Here is a 16,867-nt window from a genome sequence, read left to right as displayed (position 1 = left end):
GTTTCTGTCGGGGCTTAAAGGTTGATTTTGAAGCTAAAAGTAATACAATAGAAATGGCAACTCGAGTAACGTAATATAAGTAAGCTATAACAGTATAAAATATTATATAGAAGACAGAAATAAACACCTGTCGAAATTATGCCTTCTTATGCTGAACTGTAATATACTACTCAATCGAAAACCTGTCATTGGAACTAAAAGTAGCTCAATAGAAATTGCAACTCAAGTTATAGAATATAAGTAAGCCGTAAAAGTATAAAATATAATTTGAAGGACAGAAATAAACACCTGTCGAAATTACGCCTTTTTATGCTGGACCATAACTTCATAAGCAACTACTCAACTGAAAGCCTGTCATCAGAAATAATAGTAAGTAGTACAGTATAAATCCCAACTCAAGTAACGAAATATAAATGAGCTAAAAAACCTGAAATGAAAGGCAGAAGTAAACGCCTTTTGAAATTACGCCTCCTTGTTTATTTATGTAGTTACATGAATACCTGCATTATAGCAGGGTTGAGCACATGAAACACATTCGTTTCTAACAGAAACATCTAAACACAAACAACCTTGTATAAACGTCGAACACATCCTTCAATAGCCAACCTATTCCGTTCTTCTATTGTTTTCGGAAAATATTAAAAAAAACGCAAAAAAAACATTTGTACGGCAAAAGTAAGGTCGAATTTTGTTCTGGTGGTCTGTCCTCCCTGATATAATTAAAGGTCCCGCTAAGAACATTTCTCCACTAATTAGAAGGCGATTTTTTATGTATCATGTAAAAATTTAAATTAAACATTTTTCGGCGTTTGACTAGTGATACCCATTTTAAATTCTTCTTCCTGCTTGTGACACCGGCCCCGTGTTGGTAATCATTTTAAACAAATCTAGCTCACTGATTCCCTACTTTCTTTAAGTTTTTCTATTAGGTTTTTGTTGTGGGGATTCCACGCAACTGCTGCATATTCAATACATGGGCGAATAAACGTAAAGTACAAAGTTTCTTCAATTTTCCATGAGCCATGTTGAAACGTTCATCGTATAAAATTTACCATGCGTATAGCCTTTAGACTTAACCTTACCATATGAGCTTTTCACGTTAAATTGCGGGACAGAATGGCCCCCAAGTGTTTCGTGCTTGAGTTAGCCTGGATTATTTCACTACTTATTATGCAGGTAGAACCAATGGAGCTTTTCTTTTGAGTGAATCTCACGAGAACACAATTTTTAACGTTCAGATTAATTTTTTAATTGTTGCACTACATTGAAATATTGTCAAGTTCGGCCTCTAAGAACTTTACATAATTCAAATCATTTATTACACTATAAATAATGCAGTCGTCTGCAAAGAGAATTATATTTGATTATATGTTATAATTAATATCGTTTATATCTATCAGTAAGAGCAAAGGCCCCAGAACAGAATCCTGAGTAACACCAGATGTAACAACAACGTAATGGGACTTCTCACCATTTAGCGAAACGCAGATCTTTCGTTCTCTCGGGTAGCCTTGGGGCCAACCTAAAACAATATTTTCAATGGCGAGTAAGGTAAGTTTGTAAATTAGCAATTCATGGTTTACAAGATCAAACGGTTCTTTGAAGTCTAAAAACAGTCAGTCTGCTTCATTCCCAGTATCCATGGCGCCCGCCAAAAAGTGGGAAACGTCAAGCACAGTGCCACAGCATGCTCCAGAACGAAACACATGCTGATCTCGGATAAAAAAAAATACCTACGTTCAAGTGAGCAATAAGATTACTATAAATTATGGGTTTCATAAGTTTGCTGGACTATGAGATACTACTCAGCTGAAGGCCTGTCATTGGAACTAATAGCAGTACAATATAAATGGCCACTCAAGTAACGTAATTTAAGTACGCTATAAAAAGTACGAAATTGAATATAAAACAAAAATAAACGCCTCTCGAAATTACACCTTCATATGCTGGACCATAAGATACTACTGGATTGAAAACCTGTTATTGAGACTAACAGTATCACAACGTCAAGAATCGAAATATCAGCAAACTATAATAATCTGAAGGGGACTATAAAATACTGAAATAAGCAGCTGTGTGTCCTAAATCACTACTCTTTGACGTTCGCAAAAACGAAACAAAAAAAGAAAACAATAATGAGTTGGCAATTCCATTTTGGTTGCTGTTGTTATATCCAGTTTTTACTATTTGTATGTGGTACTATAGGAGAGCACATTAACGTTGTTGGAAGCTCCGCTATCTGTAGTGTATTCGGACCATTAACAAAAGACGCGTAAACAATATGCGATGATTTCGAATCGGGAAATCTTTTAATTCATTCGACATCGGTTATCCAAAAACACTCAAGCACTCTGGAAAAAAAAAAAAAGAAGCAAACCCAGCCATTTGCGGTGTTGTGACGATTGACCGGTCCACGAAATGCAGCTCCAAATATCGAGTCGCGACTGTCCATTCGCTATTGACCAAAGGTTAATCGTGACAGGCCCCGAATCCTTCGCCATCCGGAGTGAGTGGTTCAACACGAACCATCCATCGAGTTTCTCAAAGTCCGAAAGACTCGGATTGAGAAGGGGTAATTTCCGGGCAAAGCCAGCCCCCCACCCCTTCTTTGCCCTCCAAAATAGCAGACATTAGAACGCAAAAAGAAGTCATCAAACCTGACGCATTTTAAAAGAAGGGAATACACGAAAATGTTACGCAAAGAAGTGACTGGAATGGAAAGAGAAGGCGAAGAAAACGCGAGAGTTTAATTTTTGCTTATTCTCTTTTGTCATCGCTGTGAGTCTTAAATTTGGCACGAGGGTGTAGAAACTTACGCTGTGATTTATGCCGAACAACGAATGGTTTTGACGCCATTTCGCCTTTTTTTTTTTTCCTTTTATTTCTGGTTTCGCGCACTTCGTTTGCGCAACGTTCGAAAGAAACAAAAAGTAAGCAAAAAGAAAAGATTGGAGCGTAAGGAGAAGTCATCGTGTGAAGAAGAAGGTGGCGCTAATGGCGCAGGGACACGCCACTAGTTGACGGGGGCGTTCAGAGGGGGCGCTAGAAAGTAATTGCGTCCACCTTAACGTCGATGTCGGTGGTAACTCTATGCATGCGCACGAAAGTTGTGGCACTTCTCGGCGGCCATACGTTAGCCCTCCTATCGAACCACTAGAGGCTTCCTTTCTACAAATTGGCCCTCCACGTGAATGTTAATGAAGTTGCGTCTGACGTAGTGGCCTCTATCAGGAATACAAGACGGATACATGTTATTTTCATATTATGGCCCGGGGTAGTGTTTTATTTATATTTTTGCTTTGATTCTCATAGTTTTATGTTTATGCGTGGTAGTTTTTGTTTTCTTTTGCAAGGGGTTTGCTTATTCCTGATTGTTCATTCGTATTAAAACATACTTGTGCAGCAGAATGAAAAAAAAACTTTTAAACTAAAATTGAGCGCAGACAATGTGTGATGCCAACTACCTGAAAATAATTTATATTTAAATTTATATCTAGTTAGAGGTGAGGTAGTTTTCTTCTTTTTTTTCAGAAATATTTAACCGAAGCCGTAATGTGTGATACAGAAACACACAACGAACGTGTATATATATATATACACGTTCGTTGACCCATTAAACTGATGTTTTACACACACACACACACACACATATATATATATATATATATATATATATATACCAAAAAATCCGGTATAACTTTTCGCTATCCGGATTATGGAACCAGAAATCTATCTGGATTATATCCGGACTCTATCTGGAATTGAGGTTTTCAGAAATTATTCCTTTGTCTGCAATCTGGATTTCGGGTTTCCAGTAACAGATTTCCGGTTCCATAATCCGGAGAGTGAAAAGTTATACCGGATTTTTCGGTAGGTATATATATATATATATATATATACATATATATATATATATATATATATATATATATATATGTGTGTGTGTGTGTGTAAAACATCAGTTTAATGGGTTACGGAAGTATATATTCTGATATTACAGTAACCGACAACATAAGACACTCAAGGCATGGCAAGTGTAGATCATCGAATTCCTTCGCATCCAATGAGATGGTGAGATTTGCCAAATGCAAACGTCAAAGAAGGTGTTTGTCTGTTTTATTCGTAGTTGTCAGTGCCCATCGCTGGGCCTCTGATGGTTCTCTTCATGGCCAGCAGCTTACGAAATATGCAGCATTCAGTGGAGCGTCGGCCCGGCATACATGGCCCGCTAAATTCGCAGTAGAGGCTCGCTCGTAATAACTCGCGCTCATAATTAAAACCAGTAAATTGGCAGGCGAAATGCCACCCGCGAATAAAACGTACGGGACTTCATTTATTTCACGAAGCAAAGAGTAACGAGACGGTCCCCGCTTTGGAGAAATCCCAGGATACAATGGAACCAGAATGTAGAAACATGAATCCTCGACGCGGAGCGAAAACCCTACGCGTCGGGGCGTCGTATACATCAGCGCGCGAAAGCGACGAAGAATTCCGGTAATTAGACCCAGCGTCTGCGGTCCCCCGAACTCACAGCCAGCGTTGTACTAATCTGCTGCCAAATCCATCAGACGTTGCACCGTCCGTCCGGGCGGTCTGGCTACGGCAGTGTTTGCGAAGCTAAATGGAGGCGACAATGACCACGGCTTTCAGCACTTGCAAAGGAAAAAACAAAAACAAAAAACGGCCCTTAACAATGGGCCTTGCAAACCCAAGAAGTGATTTAGTAGACGCCGAAAGCGCATTTCTACAAAGGGCCATAAACGTGTCACGACTGTGAACTGGAGAGCCCAGATTTAAGAGTGGCAAACTTAAACCATGGAGGGCGTTTACAATTTAGTGGCGGAGGCCTCCTTCACAGATTGAGTTTTATATATACGGGTGTTTCAGAGAACGCAGGCCAACTCGTTCCCGCGAAAACTACTCCTCGCAACGAAAAAAGGCTTGTGGCGTTTCGGTGCTGAGCTAAGGTTTATTAAGAAAAATTATTAAAGTCCATGATAATTAAGTTGTTAATTATTTTTGAGTAATTAACATGTTTAGTATTGTGTTTAGGGGCAGGGTTTAAAATAGAAAATTGCTCAGCATCATTGAAAAACACTAGATAAACAAATTGCAGAACGACATAAGGCACGCGAAGCATTTTACGGCTTTCTGAAAGACGACACAAAATCGACGGGTTTTTAAGTTTCGGTTTGCTATCGGAGAGCATCTCAGCCCCGGCGGCACCGCGCCCCGTGGAGAGATAGTGCAACCAACGTCTGCTGCGCTGTCATCGCGCGACGCAGCAGAGACTGGTTGCACTATCTCTCCACGGGCGCGGTGCCGCCGGGGCTGAGATGCGCTCCGATAGCACACCGAAACTTAAAAACCCGTCGATTTTGTGTCGTCTTTCAGAAAGCCGTAAAATGCTTCGCGTGCCTTATGTCGTTCTGCAATTTGTTTATCTAGTGTTTTTCAATGATGCTGAGCAATTTTCTATTTTAAACCCTGCCCCTAAACACAATACTAAACATGTTAATTACTCAAAAATAATTAACAACTTAATTATCATGGACTTTAATAATTTTCCTTAATGGACCCCTAGCCCAGGAGCAAAACGCCACAAGCCTTTTTTCGTTGCGATGAGTAGTTTTCGCAGGAGCGATTTGGCCTGCGTTCTCTGAAACACCATATATATATATACAGGGTGTTTTTTTTTTTTTTTGTTCTTACACATTTGTTTAAAAATATCCGTGAAAGCTACACTAATGCGGTTTGTGCAGATAAATTATACGGCCAGGCGGACCATATGTGGGTGGCTAATCTTTGCGATAAGTCGGCTAATTAATTAAAATTTGTTAATTAACTTTTTAATTAGTGGAAATAGACATATGATTTCAATTAGAAACTTGTAGAGCATCATCAAAAACCACTAAATCAACTATTTTTGGAAGGATATAACACCGGGGAAGCATTTTACAGCGTTCTGTAAAAACGCTCCATTTGGACGCGTTTCTAGATTTCGGTTTCTTATCGGAGCGCATCACCGCGCCCGCGGTCCTGCTCCCCAGTGCCTGAGACGCGCAACACACGTGCGCCGTAGTTCCCTCCATTCTACGAGGGAGGCGGGGAGGTGGCTTCCCGTCGCGACCACCGGGGAGCAGGATCGCGGGCGCGTAGATGCGCTCCGATAAGAAACCGAAATCTAGAAATGCGTCCAAATAGAGCGTTTTTACAGAACGCCGTAAAATGCTGCCCTGGCGTTATATCCTGCTAAAAATAGTTGATTTAGGGGTTTTCGATGATGCTCAGCAATTTTCTAATTGAAACCATATGTTTATTTTAAGTAATTAAAAAGTTAATGAACAAATTTTAATTAATTAGCCGACTTATCGCAAAGATTAGTCACCCACATAATGTCCGCCTGGCCGTATAACCCACATGCACAAACCGCATTATTGTAGCTTTCACGGTTTGTTTTAAAGAAATGTGTAAGAATAAAAAAAAACACCCTGTATATACCGGGTGTTGTGGCGAAGACTTTCAGAAATTCTAAAAATTAGGGCGTTTGAAAAAAGAAGAAACTGTCTTCGGGAACAAACTACCAGCCATGGCGGACGTCAGGGATCGCCAAAAACATACTAATTAGCCAGCTAATTAATTAAAATTTGTTAATTAACTTTTTAATTAGGGGAAATAGACATATGGTTCTAATTAGAAAGTTGCTGAGCGTTCTTGAAAACCACTAAATCAGTCGTTTTCAGAAACACTTTGAGCGCGTGAGAAGCGTAGTAGTGCACTACAGTTACCGCTCTTTGAGCAGGTACAAAGCTAGCGGTTGCGATAAGGCGCCCGCGCGATTTTTCCGTCTCTTACCTAGCCCCAGCCTTGTACCTGCTCCACGAGTGGTAACTTTAGTACAATACTACGCTTCTCACGCGCCGAAAGTCTTTTTGAAAATGACTGATTTAGTGGTTTTCGATAACGCTCAGCAACTTTCTAATTAGAATCATGTCTATTTCCACTAATTAAAAAGTTAATTAACAAATTTTAATTAATTATATGGCTAATTACTATGTTTTTGGCAATTCCTGACGTCCGCCGTGGCTGGTAGTTTGTTCCCGAAGAAAGTTCTTTTCTTTTTTTGACGCTTTAATTTTTAGGGTTTTTGAAAGTCTTCGCAGAAACACCCGGTATATATATACCTTAGTATTAATATTTTATTCACAGATGCTCATACGGATAAGAAAATATATCAGCCTCACAAAAGCAATTACGTGCTTGTTTGTAAGCTTAAGAACGGGCGAAGCTCGTTCAGATATGTATATTCGTAATAAAAAAAAGCATATTGATTTCGTCTGTGTTCGCCATTCAATCTCGGACAATATTTATAAGCGAGTGCTCACTACTTATAATCCTACAACCATTTTCTTTAAACATCTATCTCGTATTGCGATGAAAAGAAAGAAAACTATGTTCATTACAACTCATAAACACGGGCAAAGTACAACAAAAAGGAAACAGAAAATTGTAGAAGTGATCCACACACTAAAATAATCGTACACAACAAAAAAGTAGTCATTAATGGCACAAACTACAAAAGCTATGTATCTCAAGAGATAACAAGCAATGGCAATCAATAAACCAACACGTTTAGTCTATGTCACCATATGAAAATATGAAATAATTTTGTGAAACTGTACTAAAGAGGTTAGAAGAACACAGTAAAATATCAATTCAGTGTTAAACTGGTACAAGGCAGAAGAGATGCAATGAGTAAAAAATATCACGAGAACGACTAGTTAACCTTCATATTCCTGTGTACACCCTTCCTCGTTTCCTTTTTTTACAGAACTTAAGAATTGGAGAGTATGTCGATTTTCAGGAACTTGGTTGAAATATGTGGGCACGTGAAATTTCCGGAGCCTATCGCTTCAGGTAAAAGAGTTAGTATATATTTTCATAATCGGACACTTTTTTTTTATCTCTGTAGCCTTTGTTTGCTGGTTTTTATTTTGAACTCAGAAGTGAATTAATGATTCGTTAAAATCACAAATTTCCACATATTACTGTCAATAGGGTAAGCTCTACCAGCTGTTGTTTAAAACGCTGGGTCTTCAAGCTTGGTTCCGCACGCAATGTTGCGCACCATCCTTTTTATTAAGTTATCTATTCTTTGTATTTTGAAGCTGGAACAGGATGCATAAATAGTAATTCGAAATCTAAGTTTTAATTCCGCTAACAATTGATGAACTGCCCGTTTTTCATAGATGCTTAATTAGATAATGTACACGTGAAAAATGCTCGTCAAAGTATATACACAGGTACTTCGTGTACACGGCAAATGGAGCTTAGAAGCACCTGCGTAAATGGAGTTAAGAAGCCTCTGGTGGACATGGGCCGTGTTCCCGAATTTGTACCTCGGGGTTCGAACACCTACCGGCTTCCAGCGCTGCTCTGCCTGTCTTGTTACGTGACATGATCCGCCGGAGTAACTCGGATTCATTCGAGTAAGATATGGAACGCAGCCATGATGTCACCAGACGTGACATCATGGCTATGTTTAATATCTTGTATGATGTCACCATGGTGTCACCATCATGTCACCAGAGGTGAGCTACCTCTGGCGTCGCCTGAGTTTTACTCGCTCGGCTGGCTTGAGCCGGTATGTCGCCTCCTCTTCTTTCTATACGTCCGTGCTCGCAGACGACCAACGTATCCGTCGTCTCCCCGCTGCGCGTACTGCAAAGGCGGCCCATAAACCCGTGGAGTAGTTGGAAACGCTCTGAATTCTATGCGCACTACTGTTAACCAGTGGCACGAATCCCCACATTTCAAGCAGAAACCCGGTATTAATTGGGTCGGGCAGTAAATTTACTGCGAGCTATTCAGTGCTCGGGTGTGTCTGAACTTGAGTTTTGCATTTCTAATTTTTCTTTTTGTTGTTGTTGTTGTTTGGCTCGGCCGCACGTTAAACGCGTTCTTGACCCACCTGACCGCTGCCTTGTATGTTCTTGGCTGCGGGTATTCATGCGCTAGAACGTAGTTTTGTAAGGAAGTAAGAGAGAAAGAGTAGTGACAGAGGAGGTGGTTATTTGTGGCACGTTGATGACTCTAAATCGCGCCCGGGTTTAAAAAATGGAAAGTCGAGGACGCTTCGCTCCCATCATGTGCTTTTCCGAGCGGCAGAAAAGAGAGTTAATCGTCGAGCGAGGATTTATTGGTGGAGTGCACGAACTACTGGAAGACGGTCGGTAGAGGCGCAGGCGTTGGGAACTTATTGTTATGAGGCTAAAAAGTGAGAGAGAGAGAGAGAGAGAGACTATGGGGCGTGAGCGCGCGCATCTGTTTCTACCGGCACACGCGCTTCTGTTTCTATGAAGCGGTCAGAGGTATGGATAAAAATATGTTGTCCGAAGGGGAGTCACTAGGCGTAGGTAAATTCAAACAACACTAACTTACAATTCTGCACCTTTGAGTTGATTTCTCATTGTTCGGCAGATCTTATTGACCTATATGACAGTGTTCAGTACATTATGTATATCATTTCTAATAAAAAAAAGGTTTAACGTTGCTTGTCGTAGTCATATTGCACACCTTCTGTGACATGGATGCTTTACGCGCAATTCAAGCTCGATTATTGGTTGACTTGAGTCAATTTTTCAGTCAATATGTATTCGATGAAATAGGAATAAACGCAGGCAAGCTGGCGAAGGACTTTCGAGCTACAAGCGTGTGTGTGTGTGTTTTGTGCAGGGCTGGGCAGAGATACTCCAAAAAGTATTCAGGAATACAAATAGTGAGATACATGTGTGTTAAGGCCCACAATACAGATACTGAAATGCATGTGTTTTAAGACCCAAAATACAGATACTAAGATACATTTGTTTTTTTATGCAGTGGGATATTCCCGAGGTACTTCTGCAAAAACAACGAAATAGTGTTCCGGAATACAGATACTTATAGAAACACATTTGTTGCCAACCGGTGCTGAGTGGGAAGGTGTAGTTCGCGGCTAATGGCGAATGGTAATTTATGCTTTTGCTCCTCTTGCTGTTGCATTTTATGCTGTTACCCTTACCTCAAACTCCCTATTTGTCATTAATGCCGCTAAAAAAAAGAACATATCACCTTTAGCTGAACGACATGGTTCCAGAACGGTAAAGGGTGCATGCCACGCTTGATAAAAGGCGTCCGCTCGAAACTAGCAGTGTTTTACCGTGAGGGGCAGATCTCAAACTGTCGTGTTTTATGCATCTGTGTCACCCATAGCGTGCGAAGATTGGTCAACAAAGCCGTACTTTTTCTCCACTACACTCTTTTACAGTGTTCTTTCTGCTAAATTGGAAAGTGTGGGGTTGGATTTGTGAATGGAGCTGATATTGGTTATTCTTGCCGGTAACCTTCTTTACACCGCAGCTTTTTTTAAATGTCGGTGACTGAGATGGATTATGTTATAGGGTGGCTTCATATTATAAATTACGAGGCAGCTTGCACCAAACAGATGCGTTTATCTTTTAAATCTATCTTAAAAAGGACGAGAAATGTAACGAGATATCTAAGCCTGGCAAAGTATCGCGATACAAGCAATACATCGTAAATGTATTTCACTACTGAGATACAAATACATTTTTAATGTATCTCAAACAGAGATACGGATACTCAAACATATATCTAAGATACTATCGCGATGCATCTGTATCGCGATACTGTCCAGCCTTTCGTGCGTGCGTGAATCCGTGCGTGAGTGCGTGCGTGCGTGCGTGCTCTCTAACCACGTATGCATCGTCATTAACGCGGTTCGTGCGGGAGCGCTTTCCGCTAAAAGCCGCTCAGCCCGCCGAGGAGCGAGGACCTTTCACCACGAGTACGAAACGCTACCCACATGGGAAACCGCGCAGCAGCTGAAAATTCTGTCCTCGCGAGCTCTAAACTCGCGTGCGCATTTGTGGACCCTTCCCTCAAAAAAAAAAAGAAGGCCTTCAGTGCAAACGAGCAATGAATATTTATGACTCACGTATACCTGCCCGAGCTCATCAGTGCGGGAGAGTATATACAGCATTCAGCGTCTCTTTTTCTGTTCTTATTTATTTTCACCGCACGTTACGTTCTCAAGGATTACACGCGGCGTAAAGTTCCGGAGTGACACTTGTACTGTGGAACAGTATATTAATTTTCGTTGCGTTGTTGATTTCTGTATATGCTTAGATGTCCCACTTACACGATGCTCTTAATGAGCATGTAAGTTATTGCGAATAAAAAAATCAGCTCTGTAAAATAAGTTAAAAACAGAAAGTCACTAAAAATTCCTTTAAGAAAACACTGGCTTTCAAAATTTAGTATGCGCAGAGCGAAAAACCGTATATTTCGTGCTCATTGTTTTCTTGGGGTTTTATCCCACGATTTAAATCCAAGAGCAACTTTGCCCACAGACTTGTCATAAAATTTGACTACGCGCGGTTGCACATCAGCGCAGGCTGATTGTTAACAGGCAAACTTTTTTTTTTTTTCTATTGCAAGTTGAACACGTTACGAAAATTCAAAAGTTAGAATTAAAGACATGGTGCACACACTTGTGCTTGCTTACGATCCAGGTGTTATTTCTCGCGACGAGATAACGCAGTTTCACGCTAGCGACATCTATGAGGTATCCCTGAAACCGCATTTCACTAAAGCGAAGGTTTCGCAGTACTTGCGAGATATCAAATGTGCGTACTATCTACGAGAATAGCTGGTTTGTAACATTCTCAGAAAAATTATTCCAACCAACAAGAAAAAAGAATGCGCCGTACGGAAAATGCGAACGTTCCACGGCTACCCGACAAATGGTGGCCAGTGTGTTCTCTACCTAGTCGCGAAAGATCACAATAGGTTGTAAGACACTCGGTCATAACCAGTCACAGGTGTGTGAAAGAGCCTAGAAAGACGTTTCTCTTATGTCTGTGAAAGAAGCATCCTGAATGACAGTGGCCTGGCTGTAGCGAAGAGTAGGTGAAAGAACAAGCTGCTGCGAGACGCACAACTGTGAACAGCTATCACCGACAACATCGATTCTGCTCCCCTCCCCTTCGCCCCCTTTTTATCATCGACGTCACTCGTGCATGAATCTTCTCTTGTTTTCTGAACCGAAACAAACGCAAAAAAAAAAAAAAAAAAAAAAAACAAGTGAAACATTACACAGACGACAAAATACGGGCCGGGAAAGGGGGGGGGGGGGGGGGGTGCTTCCAGGTTTCGTTGTCCCAGGGTGCACTCGGGATGCCACCGGCGCGCATCGAAGTCACGTCTTCCCGAACATTAGCCGCCGATGTTGGAAAGAGGGTGAAACATAAATAAAAAAAAAATAAAAAAAATGAAAGAGGAGGAGGAGGAGGTCTCACTTTGGCGCTGTGGTTGGTCGTTCGTTCGGTGGGTCGCATGCTGCTTTGCAAGTACGGCCATGAACCAGATTCTGGCGGGTCGTATGGCATCGGCCTTTTGTTAATCTCAATAGCGCCGAAATCGCGGCACGTCACGTCGCCGTCTCGTGGGACCACAAGACTCTCCCCCCTCTCTCTCTCTCTCTCTTTCTCTCGCAGCCGGCGCTTTCCCCTTCCTTCATTCTCTTCTTTCTCTCTTTCCAATTTCTTCACTCTTCCTTTCACACATCAACCTCTATTGAGTGATGCCCTTTTTTATGCATCTTAAGCACCTTTCTGTTCCCCAAACTCTCTTTCTAATTTTCTTTCATACATTCTTCCTTCGTTGAGTGATCTCCTTTTATTACCTAGGTACCTTTCTTCCCTATGCTTCCTCATGCACAGGGTAAAACTATCCCCACCCTTCCCTCTGACATCTTTTCTTTTTTATTTCCCAGGTACCACTCTTCCCCATGTTGGCTTTCTGTTTCCCCTTACACAGTCTTCCCTAGCCTCCTCCCTTCTCATTTCCCTCTCCCTCTTTTCCCCAATTTTACTATCGTTAACCCTCTCCCACTTTACTTCGTTTATTCATTCCTCTACTGGCTCGCGATGATATTTATTCCTTACCGTCCACATCCCTCCAACACTTCCTTCGTATTACAGTACCTCCCTCTAACCCGCACTTTCTCCTCGCGGTTTTATTTATTTGTCGCACTCCACTTTTTTTTTGTTCTCCTTTCCACAAGGTCGTTTTTCCTCTTGTACCTTGTGAATCGATGTCACCGCACGAACGTTATTTTGCCGGGAAAGACAAAAAGGAACGGTTACGCAGTTGCCTCGTCGAATCTAGGTTCTTTCGCGGCCGTCTTTTTTTTGTCAGGGTTGGGTATGAGTGACCGAGTGATTCGTATCATTAACGCTCGACAAAAGGGGGCAGTAGTTCACGGGAACGCGCAGAACCAGACCGGCAATCAGTAACTATGTCTACGTGAAGGTGGCTTTACCTGGCGTACAGTACGTGGTAGGTCGACCATTATTCGAGCCTCTTTACGTGTGTAGTAGGGGCTTCAGTTAATGGTATTATACTGCAAAAAAAAAGTTGCCTTAGCATTATATGAAGTCTAGATCAACCCAAGCCTGACCTAATTCAAAAACAGGTCACACCTAATTTGATTATCACGTTGAGATGACTGAACCATGTTGCTTGTTTCAACGAGAAAAATGGCTGGATTCTAAACAAGCGCATTTTGTTTTATTTATTCTTCAAAGTAGTGCCATTAATAGCAAACTTAAATATTTCAAACGTAGGGCGGAAAACAAATTCATGTCAAACCTGCAGACCAAAAACAATACAATATTTGAGGTTAAATATGCCAAAGAATTGTGAAGATAATATTGATCAGCTTCTGGTAAAATACCGGTCATATTCGAAACTCCAAATTGTAAAATTATATAAATTGTGACATAATGTGTATGCATTGAGGTTCAAATCTGCTGGAGATACCATGCACATCTGATAACAAAAAAGATGAATTTAATCGACCTTTTTAAATGAACGGATGCCGCTAAGCTCTATGGTTAGACTCTAAAATAATGAAGCAATGGTGAGGGTGCAGGCTAGCTGGTGTAAATTGAGCATAGTTGTAACCCGAGACTGGGGATACGGACAAGGGACAAAACACAGAACGACAGGGACGAAGTCTCAAACGCAGCTACAAACTTTATTTCACAGGACAAACATATATGTCACTCGCCACCCTCGTCCCCCTCTTTTTCCCTTCCTTTTCCCAAAACTCCACCCCTTCCCTCTTCCTTTTCCCAAGCCCCCGTACATTCCAGTCAAAAACAATTTTGATGGCGCCAACTCCAAGTTGCCGACAGGTCCCGTGTCAACAGCCCACACCGCGACATCCCGAGGTCACTCCGGCTCTCCCAAACACAGTCGCAAAGACGCCGACAGAACCCTTGTCCCCCCACACACACCGTGAAACCCCGAGGTCATCCCGGTTCTCTCAAACCAGTCAGCCGCAAAAATTGAGACTTCGTCCCTGTCGTTCTGTGTTTTGTCCCTTGTCCGTATCCCCAGTCTCGGGTTACAACTATGCTCTAAAATAACTTTTATTACGGAGTCGCGACCCGTTTTCGTTTTCGGCTGTTCAATTACAAGGAGAAAGATCAAATTAAATTATGCGTCTTGTCTTAAAACATATGCGAGTTCGGTGTCTTGCTTTCTCTTTTCTTCTTCAAGCGTTCGCATTCTCATGGCTCATTTGCACTTTCAGATTCGTGGACTAATTCGAAAAGTGTAATTTTATTAGCAGAGTGGCGAAATCGACTCGTCGCTGGCGGAAAATCTGGATATCGGTCCGGGCGTGATCATTTCTCGCCAGCAACGACTCGATTTCGCCACTCTGCTCCGAAATCCACTTTCCGCTTGCACGGATCTGCCCGTGGATCCGCGACTGTAAACGCGTCATACAGTGATCGCCCTCTTGCAATGCGGTGCTGCGGAATCAACGTGCCAGTTGGACCAGACGAAAATCCATCTTTTGCCACGTCATCACATTCCCGCCAATAATCACGCGTAGAGAGCCGGATCAGGTGACGAAAGGAAGGAGGTTGATCGTTAACAGCGCACTGTCAGCTTGGGCGTGAAGAGGGTAGAGTTTCAGCGAATCCGCCTTCCACAAACACAACGCTGAAGTCATCAGATCCATTTTCCAGGCGGTTCCGTGACGGCGCTCTCATTTCGCGATGGAAAAAAAAAAAAAAAAAACTGTCGCGCGCCCTCCCTGCCAGTGAAATTTTGTCAACAACATCGCGCCAGCTAGTTTATATTTTGCTGACCAGCCGCGTCAGACCAAGCCAGCAGCACACATAAAAAAAAAAACACGAAAGTTTACGTCGCGTGTAATCCTTGAGTACGTAACGTACCGTGAAAGTAAATCAAGAACAGAAAAAAAAGGGCCGCTGAATGCCGTATATACTCTCCCGCACTGATGAACTCGGGCAGGTATACGCGAGTCATGAATATTCATTGCTCGTTTGCACTGAAGGCCTTTTTAGGGGTGGGGAGAGTCCACGAACGCGCACGCGAGTTTAGAGCTCGCGAGGGCAAAATTTTCAGCTGCTGCTCGGTTTCCCATGCGGGTGGCGCTCAGTATACTCGTGGTGAGCGGTCCTCGCCCCTCGGCACGCGGAGATGCTTTTAGCGAAGAGCGCTCCCGCACAAACCGCGTTAGTGGCGACGTATATGCGGTTAGAGCGCAAGACGGCGAAACAATTCTGTCGCGATGCCGCGAAAAAACGCATTCAAACCCTTTAATGTTGTTGTTCTTTTCTTGAATTCTTAGGTGTAGTTTGGTCACGGGATTTGTATTTTAAGGCGATTGCTTCCTAAGGGAACCTACCACAGACCTTTCTATCAAGTGCGAGTCCGACCGCACGATGTTACGATGTGGCGTGAAGTCAAGGGGTCACGTGACATCAAATCCCCACTAAATATAGCGGGAAAATTCTTTGCATACTTTAAAGTCGTGGTACTACGCGGTACCATGACGTCACGTCACATTAATGTAACCGCTAGATTTCGAAAGTTAAATATTTTGTTTATATTTGTTTGTTTTTTTTCCTATGGACTCATTTCTTTCCACAGATATTGGGCGTTTCTTGAGTCAATTTTGTATGTGTTTGTCTTTTGTCCCCCTTGCTTCCTTTCTCCAGGGATTATTTTCGTCACTCTTGTCCAGCTCGCTTGCGCTTTTTCATATAATTGCATTATCACCAGAGAATAAAATCGGCGTTTATTGGGGCAGACGACGCACCCTGTTGTCTGCTTGCTGCGCCTATCGGGAGATGGCGCCACAAGTAAATAGCGCCGCTAACCCGGTAAGCTGCGAACGCGCCCACATATGAGTTTCGCAAGTTTTTGCTCTTATTTTTCTATAAAACAAAGAACCGCGCTTTGAAATTTCACGCGGTAAAACTGACCTGCGCAGTGCACATTCTGTGAAAGTTTGAGCTTTCTGCGTGCAAGCTACAATGTTTCCGGCTCGTTTCACAGCGGAATGTCCTCTTGGGACTCCTTACTGATTTTTTATGTTCTTTATGACGGAAAGACTCCCAAAATAAACATTTTTACGTACATGACAGAAACAGCACTGCCCTTTCTGTCCTTCCTGCTTCACCACATATTCAATCAAGCGTTTTCAAGAGTATCGCGCAAATATTGTTTCGAAGTCGGTCCGGTTTGCTATCGATCGTAAGAGTCCAAGGCCTACACGCAAAGCCGCGATTGGCCTCCAACCTTTGACTTGAATCCGCTTCTGATCGGGCCTTCATGAAATTGTATGCACGTTTGCGAAAGAAACCTTCAGGCTAAAATCAGTTTTGTTTTTGTGAAAGTAACGTGTGTAAAGTATAGACAGACAACATCCTTCTAAAAAAAAAATTCAAAAAAATTATTGTTGGTAGCGTTTGCGAAACTT

At 42.1% G+C, this 16,867-nt stretch overlaps 1 protein-coding gene across 1 annotated transcript in view; it reads left to right on the top strand.

Moving 5' to 3' along the window:
* LOC8035835 (gamma-aminobutyric acid receptor subunit beta) overlaps positions 1-16,867 on the top strand; it is a 246,812-nt gene that overhangs the window by 91,974 nt on the left and 137,971 nt on the right. The window lies entirely within an intron of this gene.

Source organism: Ixodes scapularis, unplaced genomic scaffold (assembly GCF_016920785.2).
Source record: "Ixodes scapularis isolate PalLabHiFi unplaced genomic scaffold, ASM1692078v2 PGA_scaffold13__105_contigs__length_92229423, whole genome shotgun sequence".
Classification (NCBI taxonomy): Eukaryota; Metazoa; Arthropoda; class Arachnida; order Ixodida; family Ixodidae; genus Ixodes; species Ixodes scapularis.
This window is presented reverse-complemented; position numbering and strand designations above follow the sequence as displayed.